Source organism: Electrophorus electricus, chromosome 8 (genome assembly GCF_041902795.1).
Source record: "Electrophorus electricus isolate QZ-2024a chromosome 8, ASM4190279v1, whole genome shotgun sequence".
Classification (NCBI taxonomy): Eukaryota; Metazoa; Chordata; class Actinopteri; order Gymnotiformes; family Gymnotidae; genus Electrophorus; species Electrophorus electricus.
The window spans coordinates 15,309,186-15,333,835 of NC_137504.1; the positions used below are offsets into that span (position 1 = coordinate 15,309,186).

The following is a 24,650-nucleotide window of genomic DNA, read 5'->3' on the forward strand; positions in this document are numbered from 1 at the left end:
TCTTCATGCTTGAGACCCTTTCTTGGATGTGTGCAAGCATCATTGTTATTGAATTCTGCTCAGGATATAGTAAGACAGTACTCTACCTGTACTGTCTTACTATAGATGTACTGGTGGGATTTTTCACATCCATATGCAATTGCCAAACAGACTTTTTCTGTTTCAGCATATCTATTCTGACACTTAGTAAGAGACCTTGAGCCACATGCTCGTGGCTGTTCATCTTGCGTTAACCCTTCTCCGAGGCCTTCAGAAGTGGCATCAACTGACAGTGTTACCTCTTTGTTGATATCAAAGTTCTTCAGCACTGAGGCATTACTCACAAGCAACTTCAGCCTTTCAAGGCTGTTACTCTTACTCCAATTGCCCAGCTATACCATCCTCTAACAGCTTCACACTCACATCAGAGGTTTGGAATGAACATTGCTAGATACTGAAACATACAGAGAAATCTCATCAGTACAGCTTTGTCTTCTGGCTTTTGCATGTTCTGTATTGCTCTGATATTCTCTTGGTGCGGTTTCAACCCTGATCCTGATTCTCATTCACATCAAAGTGTCATCCAGAATGGTCACTACTCCTTCCATTTTTTTCTAGTCTTTGTGTAGTCTCAGAAATCGATGTCTCCGTAAAGGAGTGTTAAAAGAGCATAGTTCTCTTCATGCATTTGGACTTGCCAGAAGCCATGCCTGGCACCCAGCGCTGAGAATATTTTTGCATTAGGCATCTCTACAACAATCTCCTGAACTGTGCAAAAATGGTAGTGTTCTCTCTTTATTGCTTTAAGATCTTGTGGATCAATGCATATTCTGAGTTTCTTAGGCTTCACTACCAGGACCATGCGATTAATCCAATCTGTAGGCTGTTTGCTTCACAGTGACTTCAAGATCTTCCATTCTCTTTAAAATAGTTTGTACTCTGTCCTCTAGTGCAACAGGTATTTTCAGTGGTGCATGAACAACTGGAACAGCAATTGGTTTGACCTGGATATGGTGCAGTCCTAAACCAGTGACTACGTCTTCGTATTAACTCAAAATGTCATTTGTCCTTGCTCTCAATTTGGTAAACTCTTTGGATCAGTCTTAGTTTTGAGCAAACTGCCTAGGATAGAGTCTTACTCTATGATTTGAAATTCTAGTTAAACTTGTTTTATTTGTAACTACAGTACTTTGCCTTACACATTGACTCTTGTGGACAGAATATGATATTAACTTGAAATTTGACTTCAGCAGTGGTGTCTTTATTGTTTGCAATTTTTATGAAGTCTTATTTTGAACCTCTGAGTCCATTTTTGATTTTCAGTTTGATTTTCATCTGTAGAGTTTGTTTCCATGTGTTGGCATTACATTTCTTTGTTCACTAATTTCAATGCTGCCCAAGAAGATCTCAACATTTTATTCCTGTTCTTTTTCTTCAACATTTCTTTCCATTTTGGGGTTTGTTTCTTTGTTTTTGCAATGTGCACATACAAAAATGGTTCATTTTTATACACTCATTGCAAGTTTTTCCATAGGCTGGTCAATTTCTCCTTTTGTGATTGTAACCATATTCATGCCTACATCTTTCTCTCTCTGTTTAGTACTCAGCTTTTTGACAAGCAAATTTTTGAGATCTTAACAGCTAGTTCTGTTTTGTCATGTACTGCTTTCATGACACTTTGTCACTCCATTGGCACCACAGATATCTGCAGCCTTGGCTTGGTTCCGATCTGTTTCCCTGAGAAGTCTAGCACTCACAGTGTCATTGTTAACACGGACTTTACAATTTTTAATTCTTCTTTCAATCTACCAAATTTACAGATCTGTGCCTTCTTTGTGTCCTTCACAAATTTTCATTTGGCCCTTGTGCTCCTGTCTCAGATACATGATTTTATTCAGGTTCACAGGATGCTCTAAACCTTTCTCTGAGAACAACTAAATCATCCACATCATCAAAGTGCATGGTACTAAATACCTTTATGGCTTCATCCCTGGAACATTTCACTTTCTCAAGCTGCCATTCCAGTTGCAACCAGATACCGGTCAAACTTTTGAATCCATATCTGATAGCCAGATTTTTTCATCCAGATTTTCTTAAAACACAAACAGGTTTCAGCTGTTCCATGCTTTATATCTGACACCATGTAGTGTTTACTTTGTCCACTCGTGTGACTGTTAATTTTTTAAAATTCTTACAATTCGAGAGACACAGGTAATGGAATCCAAAAAGAGTTTTCTCACTTGCTCCTTTTTTGTGCTTCCCTTTTCTTTTATGGGTTCTATTCCAGGAGTAACTAACAAGAAACAAGTGCCACCTAGTGTTAAGGAGTGTTAACAACACTTATTGTAATGGTCTTCTAATTGGATTCAGCAGCCAGAGTCCTTACTCTTGTTGACGTGTAAAGCAAAAAATGGTCTAGTCCCACAGTATAAGATTTAACTCACTTCACCTTCTGCACTCAAAATGCAGGGCTTCTCTTAGGTCCTGTTCCCAGTGGGCATTAACATGTATTATGGGTGGACATGATCATAAGGATCATCATGACAGAAACAAAGTAGCATCCATATCAACTGTGTTGTTGTCCAACTGAAAGACATAATTAAGAGACTGTTTGAAAATCACTCTGCATGCAGTGAAGCAAGGTATGTTAATTAGAAAAGTGATACATGTGGCTGGTGTATCAGTGAAACAAAATGTCTGATTTCCATTTGGGCTGAGGACTTATGTAAATGCCAGGTGTGAACAGGGCCATAGAATTAGTAACATTACATCCAGGGGAGGTACTTTCTCTTATTAAAGCCCCTCAGTTATGGAACAGCCTTTAGTTTGTGTCTCAGACACACTTTAATTTTTTAAATTCAGGCTAAAGATATAAAGCTTTTGGTTAACATCCTGTATATAAAGGTGCAGAACCTGGGGCCCCTGGTCATAGAGGCATTGACAGTGACACTGTCATGCAGCAGTTGTGACAGATTTGAGTGACATTTTCTCAGAGAGTCCTCAGGACTGTGGTTACTCTTTTAATTATCCTGCTGCAGAAGGTTGCTGGTTCAAGCCCCACCACTGCCAAGTTGCCACTGTTTGGCCTCTGAGCAAGGCCCTTAACCCACAATTGCTCAAGTTGTACTCAGTCATAATTGTAAATTGCTTTGCATAAAAGTGTCAGCTAAATGCCATAAATGTAAATACTGAATATGGACTATCTGTGCATTGTTCATTTTACACATCTAATGACATCTTTCTGTTTTATTTGCATGTTATTGGTTGGTGACAAAGGACACAAGATGATGTCAAAAAAATGTCCTAGCACTGCCAGTAGATAAACTGATGCTGCCATATTCATCCAGCCACCCCATGTACTCCAACAGATGCAGAAACAGTTCACCCAACCTAGACCCACCAGAAATTACATATTTCCATTAAAAAGATCACCAATTCCCCAAATTTGCATATTGCATATTTTAATTATTTCTGCAAGCTTAGTCACACCAGCTCCCTGCAGTAACTCCTGAATACTAGCCCCCACCCCCATGCCAGTCTGTGCATGTCTAATTGTTTGCCCTGAATTTGAACTACTGTGCTTTGAGCTTTGCTTTCGCCTTTCATGCTTTCTTGTGGATTATACATTTTGTATGTTTGCGCTGACATTTTTTGGTTGTCTGGTTTTTAGATTTCTCACTCTGTGCTCTGCTCATGTTTTTGGATTATGCCTTGGATTGTTTTCTATTGTTTTCTATTTCTATTCTATTTTCATTATTAAACCACAAATGGAGTCCCAATACCCTAGTGAATCTAAATTGTAACACATCCATGTTAATCTGAATTCTATTATATAGTTGAGATTGGCCATTTCCATGGCCTTGAACCACTTTAAAGATAAACAAGGATGGTGTACTGTGGTAGGCTAATTGAGGTATTGGCTAAACTTAAATCAGTGAAAAGTTTCCTTGGTTCAATCACTGGTTGTTCTAGCTTGTATGATGTCCTGGGCAAACCCCCTTTTAACCCCCCTGCCAGAAAAGCCAATCTTTTTATTAAGCTGCTCTGGTAGTGTTGTCTCAGTGCGTAAGGTATTGGATGTGTTTGCCTAATAAGCTGAAGGTCGTCAGTTGCCACTGTTAGAACCCAAGCAAGGCCCTCAACCCTGAGTTGTATTCAGTCACCTGTAAGTTGTTTTGCATAAGAGTCAAATGCTGTAAATGTAACATACCTAATAGTCCACTACAGTGACTGACCCCTATTACTAACAAAAAAAACCCCACACAAATAAAACTAAATTGCACAAATCCTATATTACATGGATATGCAATTGTATTTGATAGTTTCCCCTGCTACCCCTACCATGAGCAAATGGCCTGAAGTCCCCTCTTCTTATCTTGTACTTCAGGATATGCATTTTATGTCACAGCTGGTGAAAGTCACTGTAGTGAAGCTCAGTGAGTTAGAAAGATGTTGCAGCATTGTCGGCCCCATTTTAAAACTGGTTTTAACATGCCTTCACCCACTTTCCCTGACAACTCAGAAGTGCATAGTAAATGCTTCACAGAAGTAGACATTTACAGTACAAGAGAAGAGCAGGTTTTTTCAATCAGAGTGCATTCAACCTTGGCAATTAACACATTGTAAAAAAAAATAATAATAATTTCTAGTCACTTCAATTAATTCAGTGGAGAAACATTAAGTATTAATCAAATTAAGATACTTTTGTTAATGCTGATGTGCAGGATGTAAATGGTAGACTATTTGAATTGTATCCAATAACACTATAATGTGATATTATAGCTCAGTGGAAACGTTACTTGACTAGTGATCAGATGTTTGCCAGTTCAAACCATGCCACTGTTGGGTCATTGAGCAAGGCCCTTAAACCTTAATTGCCTAAGGTGTGTTCAGTCTGAATTGTAAGTTGCTTTGGATAAAAGTGTCAGGTAAATGTAAATTGTAATCTGTTAATGTGAAAAATTAACCTTTTTGTTTCTGTAAAATTCATGCTTAAAGCCATTTGCACAAACCAGAAATAGATACAAAAAATAAGTAGGAGACTTGCTCAAATTTAGCTACCTAGCTAATATTATCCAACTCAGTCCACTTCTGTCCCTGCTATGATAGCTCTGAAACAGTTAATTTCTCCTGGCCCTGCAGAATACTCTCCAGAGACTGATGGTCTTCAGATAGGCCGATAATGTCTGTGCCTGTCTCCCGAATTCAAAAGCATCACTGGCATTAGACACAAAATTAGCTCACTTACCCTAACAGAAAGGTTATTGGCAAGACCTAGTGTGCTTCTGAAATGTTGCCTGTTTTGACACCAGATGTATTCTTACAATACATAGTCATGCTGTTTGGTCTCCAGAATGCACCTGCTATATTTAAAAATTTAACAAACCTTGTGTTAGGTGATGTGAAAAATTGTGTGGCCTACTTGGATGACGTGGTCATCTACATGGAGACGTAGGATCATCACTTAGAAGTTTTATTCATCTGCAAAATGTAATAGTTCTAAACCTAGAAAAATGGGAGTTTGGTAAAGGAGTTATCTCTTATCTACGAATACTAGTCAGGCAAGGCCAAGGAAAACCTTTAGATGCCAAGGTCCAAGCCATTATAAGGTTCCCCATACCTACACCATAGCAGGATTTGAGAAGGTTTCTCAGTATTGCTGGCTACTATAGATGTTTTTGCTGGAACTTCTCTGGGGTTGTATCCCCTCTTACAAAGCCTCTCTGTAAAATTGTGCTTTTTGTCTGGTCGTCTGAATGTCATTCGACTTTTGAGTCTATTAAATTACTTTTAAGTAGCTCTCCCATCCTTGCAGCACCTGATGTAAACAAACCCTTCAAAGTGAAGGTTGATACTAGTGACAATGGAGTTATGCCAGTGCTATTACAAGAGGGAAGTAACAGAGGCAAGTTCTGTTATGGGCTCAGCCTAAATTGGGTTGAAAGAGAAATTGGGGGCTCATAACACCATTAGCATTAACCGGGGACCATTTTCTGTTCAGAACATCATTTGCTAAGTAATAAACAGCCCGAGTGTCTATTGTGCAGTTGTGTTTTATAGCTAATATAAAACAACATGCAAGGCTTGGATTGGCCATTTGTGTGGATAACGAAGCAGCTCTGGTAAGGTGATCAATAGGCTGGATTTTTCTGGTAGTTGGAACTCGTTGAACCTGCTTTTTACAGGTTTATTCACACTTCTGGTAGAGTGAACAACCTTCACCAGTGAGATTGTTTCCTAGTTTAAATGTAGCACATTTAATAGTTAGTTTAGAACTGACCATGATCTTGACATACCCAGTAATTTTGTTCTGTGCACAAATATATCCAATGCAAGGGAACCATAAGCACTCTGAGGTCTATTTCTTTCACTTGCACATCACTGCCACAATAAGATGCTTCAGAGAATGTGTCCCTCTGGAAAATGTGGCGCGAAGACATGCTTCCTACTTTTGCGTATGCTTTATAATTTCAACATTCCATCTGTTGTGTTCATACACATATTGTTATGTTGAAGTTGAAAGGTTGACTGAGCAAATTTATGCTTTTTTCTGGAAGTAACATTTTAAGGTAAAGGATTAAAATTATATAGTTAATGATATTTTATAAAACTATTTTTGCTTTGTTTTGGACCACATATTTTCATATCTTATGTTGCACCAATAAATGTTTTTTATTCGCAGAACAATTCTGCACTTGGATTTTTACAGTGCACAAATTTACATTAATTTAATTTATCTAATCTTGCCGTGAAACCAATTAATTTAATTGGTGATTTGCACATTGCATTTCATACAGACTGTGTACACAATCATATTGATGAAAATGTAATTTCAAAGAATGATTGCAATAGCAATAGCGGAGTTTATTTTTCTATCATTTATACTCTGATTAGTTGTTTTATGTTGCTTAGTAACATCATACTTTGCTAGTGCTGGTGCTAATCTAACTGTCAGCAAACACACTAACAAAGTTAACTGACCCACACAGTGACATGAGGAAACAATTGATATTGATGTGCAATTTCCTTTGGTGCCTGGGGGTGTATTTTAACTTGGGATGAGTCAAGAAATCAATATTTTGTGGAATAACCCTGATTTTTAATTACAACATTCATGCATCTTGGCATGCTTTCCACCAATCTTTCACATTGCTGTTGGATAACTTTACGCCACTCCTGGCACAGAAATTCCAGGCTTTGTTTGATGGCTTGTAACCATCCATCTTTCCCTTGATCACATTCCAGAGGTTTTCAGTGGGGTTCAGGTCTGGAGATTAGGGTGACCATGATAGGGTCTCGATCTGGTGGGCCCTCATTCACACTTTGATTGACCTGGCTGTGTGACATAGAGCATTGTCCTGTTGTAAAAGCCAATCAACAGAGTTGGGGAACATTGTCAGAGCAGAAGGAAGCAAGTTTTCTTCCATCACAGTTTTGTAAGTGGCTTGATTTATGTCTCCTTCACAAAGACAAATCTGCTCAATTCCAGCCTTGCTGAAACACCCCCAGATCATCGCCGATCCTGCACCAAATTTCACAGTGGATGTGAGACACTCTGGCTTGTAGGCTTCTCCAGATCTCAGTCTAACCATTACATGACCAGGTGCTGAACAAAGCTGAAAATCGTTGATTGTTAGAATAGGATTTTGTTAAGGTAATCACTGATTCAGCATCTCATTAAGTAGAATGAGATGTGTCTGTGAAGGAATTCAACAAACACTTGAATGGAATGGCTGCTGTACATGTGGAGATGCTGATTTAATCGGAGTGGTCTCTTTTTTTTTGCATATATATATATATATATATATATATATATATATATATATATATACTCAGTATGCTATTTACTTAGCCTAAATATAATACGTTTTGTAATCTATAACGAAGGCCTTATAACGGCTGAACGAGTGCCTTTGCCCACGTCTATCGTTTTTCACCCTATTGTCTCCTCCTCTATATTTTCTGCACCAGCACTGGCTCAAAAAGCGAAAGTAAAACTGGTCTACGAAAGGGTATTGAAAGAGTACGCATTTTACCGTGGTCTGTTTTACGGAGGCAATTATAATGGATTAATCTTTAATGAAGTCATGAATTTCTGGAATTTAACCTACGATATGATTTTCAGGTAAGTGACTGTTCAGAAGCTTGACATGGTTTTGATGCTCTTTGTATGCGCGTCACAGATGATAGGAGATTGTAACGTACGTTTTTTTTTTGTTGTTTTTTTTTTGGCATATGTAACCCTATAAAAACAAATACCCTACCAATTCAGAGACGCATCTGCTCAATGGCGTGTTATGATATGTTTACATGTAACCATACTTGTCTTACACGTATATAAACATTCAAATTACACGTATTTTACCACGTGTAAAAATATAACGTTTCATTACGACTGCACGAAGAATCCGAAAGAGAAAGTATGCAGCCTGTGATACAAAAATAACCCTGTACATATTGTTTTCCACTGTGACTTTCATTGGTGGGGCCCTTTGTTGCCTGGTAGTAGTTAGCTGCAGATACCTGTATGGCTACATATAAAGTAGCCAAAATACACTAGTAAAAAATGATATTTATTTTGTGATTTATTATTGATTAGCTTTCCCCCTCTATAATTTGAAAGTTTTATATACAGTTTTTGGTATCCTGTTTTTGTTACTAATTTATTTAGGGTGACCAGGGAATCTGTTTGCAGGAGATTAGGTCAGATACATTCCAATAATTTGATCTGAAAATTTTATCCTAAAGAGAAAGCACAGCGACATCTTTTAAAAACAGTGATGAATGAACAGTGTATATCCAAAAGTAAAATGCCATAATAAAAGATTATAAGTAAAAAACTGATTTGTAATTGTGTTATAGTTCATTACTAAAAATCCAAATGAAAACATGTTTTTAAATTGTTCATAAAACAAGTAGAGAAGTAGAGATTTTGATTGTTTTAGGTATAATATTATACCTTTTTCCATAATCATGAACTCAGTGCGATCACTTTATAATCAAACGTTTCCTTGTACATGAAGCAGCCAGTAGATTTGGGGATTTAGGGATTTTAATGTTTTTAAGGAATTAGATCCTGAAGATATTTAAACATTTATACAGCAGGAGTATGTAACTGAACTTCCTTTCTCTTCCGTGTGTAAAGAGAAAGAATACTGTGATGTACAGGATCTATTTTAAATAAATGCTCTGCAGTTCCAAACTTGCTGTAATTTCTTTTTGGCAGTCAGCCAACAACGGATTAAAATAGTTTACAGTTATATGTTATATTAAAATAGTCTACAGTTATATGTAAAGTTATAATAAGCATACAGTTATACAGCATACAGTATATTTGCAAAAATCTTGCAAAATTTGGAAGATGAAAAAAAATCTTTGCAAAAATGTAGTGTATACAGTGTAACATCTATTTTAACCCCAATTTTCTTAACAAAGATGAGTGACCATCTACTGTTATGGAGTCATTGTTAGTATTCCTTATATGGCTTGGTGTGCCCACATAAATTACTCAGATGTACTGCTATGCAATTGTAGATATACAATAATATGTTGTGAAGACTGAATACTGTAAAATGATCGATTTGATTTGATTGTAAAAATGTGTGTGATTAAGAGAACCATAAAAATGGAATCATGTTGCCTAATGGGTGCAAGGCTTGTCTTCAGTATTATGAGCAAGATCCTTTCATGTGATTAAATTACCTCTCTAATGTTCAGTACTTCAGAAATACAAGCCACTGGAACAGCTCTGGTATGAGCATGTCTTGTTTTAGCATGCCTTATGAATATCCATGTCATTACGTAAGAGAGCAGAACTAAAACATTATCAAGTAATCTCTCTGGTTTTTTTAATACTTAATTCAACGACTCAACAAAATGACCAATGATATGCTCTTTTAAACTTAGAAACTTAAAAACCCTGCTGTGGTGCTGATTTTTATTGAAGGTGTTCAAGTTCCCTCTCTGGTTGAAAGCAAAGAAAAAAACTTCCCTTCCATGTTTTCAAATTTCAAATCAGATTTCATATCAGATTTGTACTATTTCTCCTCCAAATGAACTGCCCTGTTCCAAGTACCATACACCTGGAACGTGCTCTGTAAACTGTACTATGGCCCCTGTCTTTGTAGTATATTTTTCCAATGGAGATAAATTATGTATTTTGTATGCTTTTAAGCTGACCCATTTGTCCCACAGTCTCTGCCCCTTCCTTGTTGGAAGGGTGCCTTGTATAGTGTGTTTTTTCAGAGGAAAATTGTCATATATTCTGGTCAAATAATCTCTTTTTTGTGAGCTTTATTCTTGCATTTTGTGTAATTCTGTTTAATTATGAATTCACTATTGTATGTATAATAAAATAATAGGATTGTTTACTTTTTAGGAGATTAAACAACTAGATAGAACAATAACAGGCAGTGGTATACATCAGAGCAGTATTATACTGACTCAGGAGGACAGGATGAGCCAATCATTACAAATAAAATGCACATAAACTAAAACACTATAATGACACTATCCCTTTTATGCTCAGCTATATACAGTTTAATGTTCCTGTTGATTTCTTGTGTATATATATTTAGAGCATTAGGATATTTGCTCCTTTGGGGCTGGCTTGTTTAGTCCTACTTTTCTCCATAAGATGTCACTATTTGTCTTTACTTTGTATACTTTCATGTGAACCAAGCGCTCATACTCGGCTAGCAACATGGCGATTCTGCATGCAGTGCATAGCCACAGCTAACCCATCAGCTATAATGTATTGAGAGTACTCCGGTTATATTAATTTTTTCATTCTTAATTATAATATATTTTGGGTCTATAAGGACAGTATATATTCAATTTTCACAAGTAACATGGGGGAAATCAATCACATGCTTAAGTTTAAGTTTATAATAAGCACAGGGGCACTGTGACCACTGTCATCAGATTAAAAGTGTGATGCTCGACCAGTGATTCCCTCACTGTATCACACTCCGACAAGGGGTTCGCTCACTTTATCACACTCCGATAAGGGGTTCCCTCACTGTATCACACTCAAACCATGGGCTGCCCCACTATATCACATGCTGACCAGGGGTTATTATTTGAATTTATTTGAAGTACTACTTTAAATTTGAGTTTACACTTTCTAACTACACACTGTAGCCTGGCTAAGAGATGCCATCTGTGACATTTATAAACTAACCATCTAATATAAAAATATCCTTCTTTCTCTGATGTAATTTATTATATACAGTAGTATGGTGTATTCTTTGTTATATATAATGCATTGTCAGTGCAATTAGTGCATTGTGATTTCATTATTCACACTGATACCCACCAAGCACGCTAAGTGAGTTTAATATTTTATGATTAAGACTTCAGCTGATGGTTGTATGATACATTCCAGTTTGTATGATACATACATGACAGATATTTTGTTATAGTCACGTTTGTCTCAAGTTGTTGTGATGCTAAATACTCATATGACTTGTTTGACAAGTATAGTAGATGTTTTTGCTGTGGTGCTGAATAACTTCCATTGAGTGTTGGCTATACACAGAAACTTGACAACATGTTGTTCTGTCAGATTAGTTTATTGACTGTAGAATGCATTTGTTGTTCAGCATTGTTTTTTACATTTACATTTACGGCATTCAGTTGACGCTTTTATCCAAAACGACTTACAATTCTGACTGAAAAATTTAGGATTGCCCAGAGGTATTTCAGGAACTTTGACAAGCACATTTCAGTGACAAAGTAAAAACATCTTTGTCTGAACAGGCACTTGAACCCTGGACCCTCAGATTAAAAGATTGATGTTCTACAGGACATTCAAAGGTTTTCAACAGCTGTGCAAGCAAGGTGCTTCTTAAGGTCTAAGAGGTGAAACCAGTTTATGTCCAAAACAGAAGCTAGATATTTAAACCATAACATTCCTTTCATGGGGTTCTAAAGTTCTGAGAGATCAGATCTTTTTCCTACTTAAACCTCCTTACTTCATTGCATGCCATAGTAACAACTAGCAATGCAAACAGTTAAATCTGTGTTCATTAGCATTAAAATGCCTTTTTAATGAGAGAGAGAGAGAGAGAGAGAGAGAGAGAGAGAGAGAGAGAGATTTAAAATTGTATTGAAGTAGACAAGGCCTATTTCAGACACTGTCTCATCCCAAAACATGATGTTTCTCTGGAGGTACCTTGTGTACTTCACTACAATTTTAAATATCTCTAAATCTCTTACTATAGTACACTAGTTACTCACCTTGAATTTTCTTTGGATGTATTTGATAACCACATCTAATTAGAAAATTCCATCTATAATATGCAATCAAATTGCATAAGTTTCTTTCTTTTGGCAGTGTGTTTTGCATCTAGATTTGCATCTAGATTCCTTGCCTCAGAGACTGAGATAATGTGAAGGCCAGACTTGACAATCTCATTTCTTTGGAACTCATTGCTCAGGCAACTGTGAAGAGGAAATAAAATTTAACGAACCTTTAGCCTTACTTTTTAGCTTAACATGGTAGTATGTTAAGTTGATAGGGTAAGTTGATGGCGCAGTGCTTCATTCTCAGCTCTTTTTCACTTTATTTAGTAATGTAAGATTTGAGTGCTGTCAGTTCCACAGGTGCATTAATTCTCCCTGTTTTATCTGCCATTAAGTATTTAGTTCATATTTATATTCTTTTTTCTCTTTTGTTATATTCATGCATGTACCACCATAAGAATGTGGGTTTATTGTTCCCTTTTCACAGCCCTGTCCCTTCGTGACAGGCTGATTGTTGTCTTGGTTGATAAGGTGTTTGCTACCACAGAGGAGGAAATGTAAAGCAGAAACCAATGAAGGGACTTATAACTGCACTGAGACTGCACAACTGTCCCTTAAATATAACTTTTTCAATAGGGATGCTTTATGTAAGGATTGAACCACTTAACCTACTTAACTTGGGTTGTAATTATTGTACAATTACACCTTAACTACTGTTTTCTCCTGTCAGGTCCTGTTATGAACTAGGGAGGATCAATAATATCTACAGGTTGCATAACATGGTGCAATATAAAAGCGTCAGACTAGCACCAGACTCTTTAGGTAAGATGTGCCATGTTCCTGTCCACGTGGGCCTGAGTGTAGCACAGTTTAGAGATTTCTGTGATCAAACACATGTTTTAACTCATCGGTTCATTACCAGATTCAGCAGGTGAGTTGAAGCAGGGAAATCACCACACTGTACTGGACTTTGGCCATCTAGAACCAGAGTTGGTCCCTGCTGCTTGAAGACAAACTATATTTAAACAACAGTGAAAATAGCTTTAGCAGACACACCTTTTGTCAGCAAATGACAGTGTAGGAGTGCCTGGAATGGTGTCTATGCATCAGCCTTTGAAGTTATTAAGACCTATTGTACAGGTTATAGTTTAGTCACTTTCAGAGCTGTGTATGAAAGGAAAATGAGATGAAAAAGTCACAGCTGGCAAAGTTGGCAGTGAACTCAGCATGGACAGTAGTTTCAACATATGCTGGGTCACATTTTCAAACTGTTCATATTTTCCTAGAAAATAAAGCCAATAATAATAATAATAATAATAATAATAATAATAATAACAATAATAATAATAACTCTTTAATAAACTCTTAACAAATAAAACATAAAGAATTAAAAGAGTAATGTGTACAATAACCTTTGATTTATAGGTAACAAATATGCTGAGTAATGCCTATGTACAGTTTAAGGCTTTTATTGCTGGATTGCTATTTATATTGCATCATATTAAGGGCCAACAAGCCATTACAAACAGACAACAAAATGTATACAGGGTCACAAGAGGACATCCAGGGAAGCTGGGTGGTTTCCAGCTCAGCTGTGGGAGTTTCTTGTAAATGTCCATGTTTCTTCTCAGTGGCGACTCCGCTTGGTCATAATGCAGTACTACGGCTTTAACAAAAGTCACGTGCTTTACAAGAAATCCATGAAGGCATTTAGAGCAGCCTGTGTCTGGGAGCACGCCAACCACTAACAGGGGTAAACTCCTAATGTAACGTCATGGTTGTGGCCATTGACAATACAGAATCATCACAAACAAAAAGTTCAGAGATATGGACAAAGATCTCAATGACATCTCACCCTGATCTCTGTGCTGTGCAGTTTTGTTGTAATGTCTTTCTTTTGCTCATCTATTTTCATTTTCTTTCTTTATTTTTTATAGCTTATTAACTAGGTTGTTTACAATAGGTTTTAGGAAAGTGTTGCACTTGACCATGCTCTAATATTTTTATCACTGAACCGAACTGCTTTTGCAGAAACAGCAATAGCCAATAGTGTATGACACAACTATAGCACAGAAATGTAATTTCAAAAATAAAAAGGCTGGCGGAACTGAAAGACTTGCCACAGGACACTGCATCCGCAAGACTGAACCAATCTTAACCTTAACTGTGCTCTCAAAGCAGATATACCACACAGTCTATGAGACAATGAGGTCTCTGTGGTAACATGCCCCATGACCTGCTGCAAGCCTGAGCTCAGGCTCTGTGTCACACCACTTTTCAGTGCAGACCTGTGATGACAGTCGAAAGATTAAAGTGCTTTTTTTCCATCCCTCACTGCTGCACAGATGAAAACATTCACCGACTGGTATTGTTTATGTTGCAGAGGAAACTGCAAGCGCGGTGATAATACTGTGTGTAATAGTACACAGTAAATTTGCCAGTGACCTCATGTGAACTCCATGCGCGTTCATGTAGTACTGTAATACTTTTAATATAATAATGTCAATGTAAGGACTTTTACAGGGGGCATACTTACATCTCTTTCGCCTTTGGAATGACAATAACGTGTTCCATATGCTGCTTTTTATTTTCAGCAAACAAGTGCATGAGAATGTTCATGACAATGTTCATGAGAAATCTACACTCAGAATTAGAATTTTGAGAAAATAGGACAATATACAGGTGTGGGCAATATGTTTTTATTAGGCTGCAAATGCGACACACTTCATACACAGTCCATAACATGAAGTTATAATAGAAAGCTTTAAAGCAATACCAGAATGACATTAGAAAGGGAAATAGAGAGAGAGAGAGAGAGAGAGAGAGAGAGAGAGAGAGAGAGAGAGAGAGAGAGAGAAAGAGCAATAAAATCATTCCCTCCTCTCTCTCTCTCTCTCTCTCTCTCTCTCTCTCTCTCTCTCTCTCTTTGCCTCTTTAGCTATTTAGCAAGGAACTAAGTCTGTCACTTCTAGAAAATCTGGCTTGGCTTTATCACAACATACTAACTCACTGGAGGCTTGGACTTGGACATTTGTAAAGCTGCTTTGTGACAACATCTGTTGTTAAAAGCACTATATTTTAAAAAATGTGACTAACCTAAACATTAATTGCGCTTCAAAAGTATATAATGATGTACCAACTGAAAGAAGAAATTCAGGAACATTTATTACAAACATGAACCTTACAAAACAAATCAAAGTTGGCAGAATACATCTGTTCATGCTATTAGCTGTCTCAAACTTAGCATGTAGAGAAATGGTATTGGTAGTTTTGAAACAAGATGGAAAATAATAAATAGTATGTTTTACCTAAGCATGCATTGTGAGTGCTTTGAATGGGATTTATCTTATTTGAAGATAAATTATTATTTTAGCTTTTGGTATTTTTCCCAGTTGTTCTCCCAATTCCCACCCATCAAATAATTCTCATATGACAGCTGCCAACCAGTGAGGGTGAGGGCTGTTTAATGCTTCCTCCAAGAAACATACAGCCAGTCACCAAATCTGTTCAAGCTGTAGGTCATGCAATATCAGGATGCAATATAACACACTTGGAGTATAGCGATCTCCTCCCTCTTCTGATACATGAGCTCATAGACATCCATTACTGGCTAGTGCGACTGTAATTGTCAGGGGTGAGAGAAAAAGAGAGAGAGAGAGAGTATGTCCCTCTCTGAGAGCACAGCCGATTTTGCTCTCTCAGGCTTTTGGCCAAGGATAGCATAATTAGGGATCAAACTCACTATCTCCAGATGAAAGGGTGAATGCTATTCTGTTTCACCACTCAGGAGTAACAGCAACTCTTTGTGAAATTATTAAATAACTTTCTGTTTGTTTGGCTGGCTAAAATGTTCCATTTGAAGATATATACAAAACAGATACACACTGGCTTGCAAACCCAGGTTTAGCAGTGATTCCGTAGAGACCACTATGTGGTTCTTTTCATGTGTTGAACCAAGTTGGAACATAGTCTAACCTGACACACTATAACAAAATAATGGTGAAATTCAGACCCTTTTATCTGCCAAGGAAATTTACCAGAATTTTCATTCTTGCTGTTTAAATTTCATGGCTAGGAAGTTCATCAACAGCACTCAGTCTACTACAAGATACTATCAAAACAGATCTGCACACCTTGGTGCTGTTTTGGGTGAATCTGGACTCATTCTGCTAAAAGATACTGTCAACCCAAAGATCGGCACACCCGGGTGATGTTGTGGGTGACTTTGGACAATTGGAGCACATCTTTACATCTTTTTGCTTTCCTATGCTGCATAAAGGCAAGCTTCTCCAGTATGTTAAAAAAAAGCCTGGACAAACATGGACAGATAATGTGCTTCAGGACTGCTTTGATCACATTAACTGGGATGTAATTAAAGCAGCTTCCATGCAAGAAGAATATACTGTATTCATAGAGAAGAATGCAATAGGGGGTAATAAGCTACATCAGTACCTCCAATGAGACAAGTGTGCCCATGAGGTGCATCAATACATATCCTAAACACAAGCCATTTAAAACTGTGAGGTCCAGTCAATGTGTTCACCTGCTCCACTGCACCTGTCTCAGGTAACATTGATGTCGACAAAAAAATCTAGTCATGACCAAGAGACAATACAGCCTCAGCCTGGAGTGTTAATCGAACATTCCTGAAATGTGTCGCATGTTGCAAGGCCTTAAACAGATCACAGACAATTATAGCAAAGACAAAGTGGTAGTCATCTGCCATACTACTCCGCCAGGTGAGCTGAACAATGTCTGTATTAACTTTGAGGCCCTGAGTACTGAGTCACAGAGGAAAGTCCCAGTAACTGTGGAGGCAAAGGAGCCAACACAGTCAACATAGTCTCAGCTTCCTCATGTGAAGAAGTAGAGTGAGCTGATGGAACGCTGGCTCAGATGTATACACTGAGCATGTGCAGCCTCTCTTCAACATAAGCCCTCATTTCTTAATGACTATAGGCTAATTGCACTGACTGCAGTAGTAATGCAGTAAAGACCGGCTCACATGTTTTCCAACAGTGATACATTAAACTTGTTGTTCAAAGATATTATGGTACCATGCCTTTTTTATTCCTTTAATAAATCTTATTTACATAAATATTATTAACATTATTATTAAGACTTTAATGAACATCAAATCATATTTTAGCAGCTACTAAAACAGTATTCAAATAGTTCCAAAGGGCTTGCTAACCTTTTTCATAACCCATTTTAAATCTTTTAAATATCTTGTAGCTTTAGGTATTATGCCTCCCATTCCATGCTTTCTGTATATTTGAGAAACTACTGTGGACGAGGGCATTATTTTTATAGGACAGTTTAGATACAATTATCTGTAGCTTCAAAGTGAGATTTCTTATATTTCCGTTGCAAGTTAATTAAGAATGCAAATTAAGAAACTGGCTTTCTGGAGTCCTTCTAAACCAGACATGAAGCTTTAATTACCCCAGTTATCTGACACACAAGCAAAAATACTCAAGTACCGTTCGTAAATACACCCACACATACAGTTCATGGGGATAAAATAATCTCGTTCTGACAGCAGGTGACATTCATGTGGGTGTGGAGTCAGTGGGTGGAGGCAGTGGATGGAGGGTAGGAATGGTATAAGGCATTATTTGAAAGAGAAATGTGCCCAGTATTTCCCATAAATGCAGCACTAAGAATGAACACTTTTAAAGCCCTAAAATGCCATATGACAGAGTGCTTTTACATTGACACTCTTAAATTAGACAATATATATTTACATTTCATAATGTACCATCTTGTCCATGTACAATGTTAGGCAAGGCATCCTTTAAAAATAATAACCATTAGACAAATCTTTTTACAGAGGTGGAATCACAACATATGAAACATCACTATTCCAGTTTATTCCTGTTACATTCATACATGAGTCAACATTTTTTTTCATACTGCTATTTGGCTTACTGCTGCAGTACAACAGCAGAAATATTGTATTTAAATGTGACCTCAACCATGACGTCAGAGAGAATAACTGTATAAGTCTATATGAAACTTGTTTTGTTGCCCCAGGGAAAGAAAACTATAGGTAGCATTGTTTTTGTCTGCGCAGACTAATACTACTGCAACCATCATTTTACACTTTCCCCCTGAAGTCCTGTGACAGGTAAAATATGTCAAGCAGTTACACTGTATTATCTTGGTTCAGGTTCATTATTCATACCCCAGCATACAATAATCACTAGGTGCTGAAACATGTAGGTTGCTTTTGAGCTGAAAGATCCCAGTAATGTGCTAAACAAACATTATAAAGGAACTGTTGCCAGTCTGACACTGGCCAAACCAGAAAGTTCACTTTACCTTCATTTACTGTAAGAGGCAGGTTGTATCTTCAGAGAGACTTCTTATGTTAGTCTAGACTGTATAAAAACTCTGGGATGGCACAGTGTTCACTGTAAAGGGCCCATAGCCTACATTTTTCTTTTATTTTAGATTTTTCCATGATGTCCATGTACATTATTGGTGTGGATTTGTGTTACAAAAATAGTTATAATTAAATTTTACGTGACCAACCTTTCTTTATTCCTTAAACAGGCTGTTTCTCTTACTGCGCCTTTATGTCATGGTTGCCCCTTCTCTGATATGGCAATGCTTTGCATTGTGTTTCTTTTGTTTTGGTTTCTTGAACTGCAATGTGTAAGTAGGTGAAGCTAAACTGCTATAGGTTGAGTAGGCAGAGATATGTAAATGAGTTTATTCTTGTGACATCAGAGAAAGAGTAAAAACAGACTGTTTTTGGACTTGGGGGATGAATGGTTTGTTCTGATATTTAAACAATATTTGCATATTACTTCAATAATTCAGTTTTCCATGATATTACTGACTAATCAATTAGCAGCACTGTTTAAACCTCATTCTTCTTGTTTGTATTAGTTTAGTGAACCCTTGATGTAAAATCTGAAATCTACCTGCTCCTGTTCTGTGTCCCAAAGCCTCATTTGTGTATGGAAATGTGATAAGTTTTGCATTGAAACCAGTTCTGATGTACTGTTGTACCCTGGTGATGCGTCACACGTAGTCTTCCACAGGTCAAGTTAATGAAATAACCTGCCCAAATATGATAGCATAGCTAGCAATGAATGAAAGGTAATGGGGAGCAGGTAGCCTAACCTCATTTTCATAATGCTAATTAATTTTATTAAAGCATTATAATTTCATATTGCTTAAATTTAATTCAAGGCTTACTAGCTCTAAATTAATCCGGGCCTATCATAACCTTGTTAACCCAGTAGGCAGGCTTTACTTCCCACACTAGACCCTCAGGTCTGCAATCAGTTTATCTCACGAGATTAAATGTTTCTTCTTGAATATTTTTAATCCTGCACTGCAGTTAATTATAAGATCATTTATTTAAAGACAAATAACCAATGAATATAAATATGCTAGTAGACCTCTTGGACTCATCGAGCATTCTTTTTAAAGACTTCATTATATTCTACCACAAAGCTTATATTAGCAAGTCGTATGAAAAAGACTATTATAGTCTGCATGTAGCTAAAATACATCTATCAAATTGTTACTCTTTGTGATACAAGATGGATATTTTATCTAGTAGTTTTAACAATGGGGTTTTATTAGTCCAGTATGTCAGCTAATAACAAGATTTCAGAAATTGCTATCTTCATGATAATAATAACTTTTTACTATCAGGATTGGCATTTCTTATAATAAAGCAAAGTATCACTTTATTTTACTGTATAGTAAATAAATAAATGTAAAAGGTAAGTATATAGATACTAACTGTTTGAAAAGTGATTACTTTCAAGTTATGTATGTACAAGTTAATACATATGTCATGATATTTCTGAGAACAACAATAAATAAGTTAATTACATTAATTACCTACTTAAGGTAAATTAAAACAACAATGTAAGTCTTATTTAGAAATTACAATAAGAAAATGCCATTTCACTAATGTATTCATACACAGAGGTTCAGTAATAACCCTAAAACTTAATATTGAATGATTTGGTTGTCTGAACAGTTAACTTTCAGTCATTGCGCTTATAACACTTGTGCTGCACTGTGACTAGAGGAAGGGCCACACCCTTCCAGCCTGCCACTTCTAGTGCGTTACTTTTCGCTTGCATGGATGTGAACAATCTTCCAGTCATCTGCCCATACAGCATTTACTTATACCAGATCCATGGCCCAAACATTATAGATCTATTCAAAGAGGAGAGCTCACATGTAATATATCTGCTGAGTAAGTCACACAGCATCCCTTCTACTAGTAACTGTCATGTTTTAATTGTACACTAATACTGTAATACTGAAAGACATGTGCCTGAGACATAGATTGGGGAAGTACCAATGACAACCTACCAAAGTTTTTTTTTTCTTCATATAATTTCAGGGAGTTACCAGTGTGGTTTTTGTCATCTTTCTCAGTTTGCTCAATGGTTTAGTAAGACTCCATTTTTATTTTGTTAGATATATTTTTACATTTTTCATTGGGAAGCCATGCTCAACTATCATAGATAGATTTAATAGATAGATTTACCCTAGATTTAAATGACCCTTTTTAATTTTCCCCAATTTAAAAGAGTTTTAATTTGGCAATAGCTGCTTTTGCAGTGATTTTTGATTGTGATGCTTGCAGCAAAGGAGGGAGGAAGAGTCAAAAGAATATTGCTTCTCCATAACAGCTCAACTTGAGCAAGTTTAAAACAAAAAGGTGACAATGCAGCAGTATTAGCTCAATGCATTGAAAGAAACGCAGGAATGCAGGGCTCTTAAGAGCAGGTACAGGTGATGACTCCAGGCGTAGGACAAATGCGCAACACAGACAGCAGGTACCTGTGGGCCTAAATAGCAGGGATAACAAAAGAGGACACACAAGGAACAGGTGTGTGCAATAACTAATAGGTGGCTGATTGGGACCATGGCAGGTGTGTGTGTGTGTGTGTGTGTGTGTGTGTGTGTGTGTGTGTGTGTGTGTGTGTGTGTGTGTGTGTGTGTGTGTGTGTGTGTGTGTCCCTCCTGCTGGGCTAGTGAAATTAGTTAATGAAATGTCTGATTTCTTTTATTGTTTTTATGTTTCTGTTACTCTCTCACTCTCTGTCAAAAATGTATTGTAGTTATGTACTGAAACATTAAGACAGTTCAGCCTTATAAATTTGCTTAAGTCATTCCCTCTTTCTAATTCTTCACCTGCCAGTGAACCACATCACTAGCCCCACTTTAAAAAAAATAACAGTTTCTTTCACCAATAGTGCCCCCGGTTCACCTCAGATCTACAACATCAGAAGGCTGCAAGACATAGATTGTAATGCCAATTTAGGTGAAATGTCCTTACAAGTAACTTACAGGCGTCTTAAGATCTTCTTACAACAAAGCTTTGTCCTCGCTCTGCATACTATGGTTCTATAATTAAGCCCTCCAACCAGAAGACTTTGTTTGCAACAGTTCTAAACTTCTAAAGCCACCTAATAGTTTTTACTGTTACTTTTGACTTATGTAATTCTTTTACATCTGCAGTCAAAAATAGTAAAGATAAATTTAGAATTTATACTTCTCAAATCCTGTCTGCCTTCACTTTGTCTCTTAATCAGTAATATTATAAACTCATCTTTGTCTTCTGGTCATGTTTCCCAGTGTCTAAAAATGACAATTATTATACCCATTCTTAAGAAGCCCAATACCGACCCCAGTGATCTCAACAATTATCGTCCCATTTCAAATCTTCTATTTTTGGCCAAAGTCTTGGCTTGTAGAGTCTGTAGTTGCTACTCATCTTAAAGCCCATTTGTACACTTTCTTATCTTGCTTGACCTTACCTTGCTATTCATATAATTTGTCATAAACTTCTTTTAAATCATATTGGCACCATAGGTATCAGCTCCTTTTTAGAATTAAGAACTCCTTTCACTGGGACATATTATGAGGTGTTATTATACGACACCCAACTCTACATATCCACATTGCCAGGAGCTAATTCTCTACTTTCTACTCTTTTATTATGTCTAACTGAAATTAAAAATTGGATGACCCATAACATCCTACAGCTGTTCTGTAATAATATTGAGGTCCTGTAGATTGGTTCTAAATTTAATATACCTTCAGTGTCCAATTTCTATATTTTATTCAGTGAAATTACTCGCTCTCGTAGTAAACAAGTCAAGACATATTTGATAGTACTCTCTCAGTGGAACCCCACTTGAAACCACTCACTCATACTATGTTTTCATTTTAGAAACATTTCCAGACTCCACACTTTCCTTTGAAAATCTGAAAACAGAAACACTGGTACAAGCACTGGTAACACTGAGGTTTGATTACTGTAATGCTCTATTTGCTGGACTACCTGTAAAATTTCAGAACAAAGTACAGTGGGTTCAGAGTACTGCAGCTCATGTCATTACTTGTACTTATCATCATGAATACAGCAACCCTGTCCTTCACAATCTCCAATGGCTGCCCACACATTTCAAGATATTTGTTTTAACATTTATATCACGTCATTGTTTAACTCTTTCCTACCCACTGGTCTTCTTCATGATTGTTCTCCACAGAGAACTCTACTTCTGTCCTTACCTACACTCCTCTGCACTCCTCACTTCTGTCTCTCATCACTAGGAACTCTGGCTTTTAGTAATTATGCACCACAGCTATGGAATTCTCTTCCTGTAGACCTTTGTCTCTTAGACTTTATTCATGTATTTAAGAAAGCACTAAAAACCTACTTATTGACCATGACTTAGTCGTAATTTTTATGTTTTTCTTTAACCCTCTTGATCTTACCCCTTACATTGTATATTTTACTGTATTTGCTTTGTATTGTGTATATTTTGCTGTCTGCATGTTTTTTAAGCAGTACACCACATATATATATATATATATATATATATATATATATATATATATATATATATATATATATATATATAGTCTGCACACAAAATAGAAAAGCATCTTACTTCACACAAGCTATTCTGTTTGGTAGGCTGACTGTGGGGGCTGTGGCTAACACACTAGAGGAAATAGGTGCTTTTAGTAATTAAGCTTGCCATCACTTCCCGATGAGTGTGTAGCCATCCTGTCTTGACCATATGCAGGTAATTGTGTGCGGTCAGTTACTATAAAAATGTAAATTTCAACAATCATTTGTGTGCAATGTGAAGACATAATACTGCATAGAAGGAAAAGGAAAAGGAAAATTAATATACCATTATAAAAAACCATTATACCTCCTGTATAGAGTCATGAAATGTGATGACTGGCTAAAAATCATCAAAACCATGGAACCAATGGAGGAAACATAACTACGGTTGCTTAAACAAAAGTTTTGCTCTGAGGTTTATGCACAAGATGCAATGTTCCTGTTTCCCAGGTTGCCCACTTAATTTTGTAATAAGATATTTGCTGAGGCTCTTCCTCCAAGGCCACAAAGTCTAGCCAGATAAACTTCTGATTACTGGAATCAAGTCAATAAACTTGTTTTGTGAAAAGCAGTAGTCCTGAGGTGGCAATAATCACAGTAAACATAATACAATGTCAAGAGACACTTAAAAAAAACTGTCTATCCAGTGTTATCATTATGCTGCCCTACTAGGTAGTACACTTGTAACTGATTGCCAGCATAATTCTATTTCTATTTTTAACTTAACTGAAAAACTCAGCACTTGTTTCTCATAACATGAAAGTGGGACAGTCATTGACAGCTTCCTTAATGCAAAAAAATGTGTTAATTGATTGAACAATTATTAATTTTAATAATTAAACACACTCCACACAATGGATTTTTTAATTTTGAGTTTTTCTGAAGTTGTCCCAACAGAATTAAAACTTCAGAACTGTTCTTTTTTTAATGATTTATAGATATTGCATGTCCAGTTGATAAGATATGAAGCCATGTGTCGAGTTATAGGATGTTAACACACATTGAAAATAACCCCTTACATTGGCTCAGATGACATCTGAACACTAGTGCCTTATGAATTGTTTAACAGTTCCCTATATACTCATATATTCCTGTATACGCACTATAATTCTATACACTAACGTATTACACTGAACATGCAGTGTCATCTAGTATATTGAATAGTACTTCCTTATTTGGTATACTAGTTTTGGCATACTACTTGTGTATTAGGTGAGTCTGCAGTCTGTACTTTAGTATACTTGTGTATTAGGCCAGTCTGTAATCTGTACTTTGGTATAATCGTGTATTAGGGCAGTCTGTAGTCTGTACTTTGGCCCAGTTTCCTGTTCTATTTGAACTTTTCCCTAACTGCTGTATCATGTATTCCATTTCAAGATATTACACAGTTGATTCTGTCATTTTCAACTGCATTGCAATGGCACATTATCACATTACAAGTTATTATTTGTAAGTAAATTCACCAATTGATTTGATAAAAATTGACTAGACTTTACACCATGGCATAAACCATGCAGTT

The 24,650-nt window shown here is 36.7% G+C and overlaps 1 protein-coding gene across 1 annotated transcript in view; it reads left to right on the forward strand.

Annotated features, from left to right (window-relative positions):
* Window positions 1–7,962: 7,962 nt before the first annotated feature.
* acsl6 (acyl-CoA synthetase long chain family member 6) overlaps window positions 7,963–24,650 on the forward strand; it is a 45,457-nt gene continuing 28,769 nt past the window's right edge. The window contains exon 1 of the mRNA XM_027010986.3: window positions 7,963–8,104. The gene's annotated coding sequence lies outside the window, so the exon portion shown is untranslated. The remainder of the gene's footprint in view (window positions 8,105–24,650) is intronic.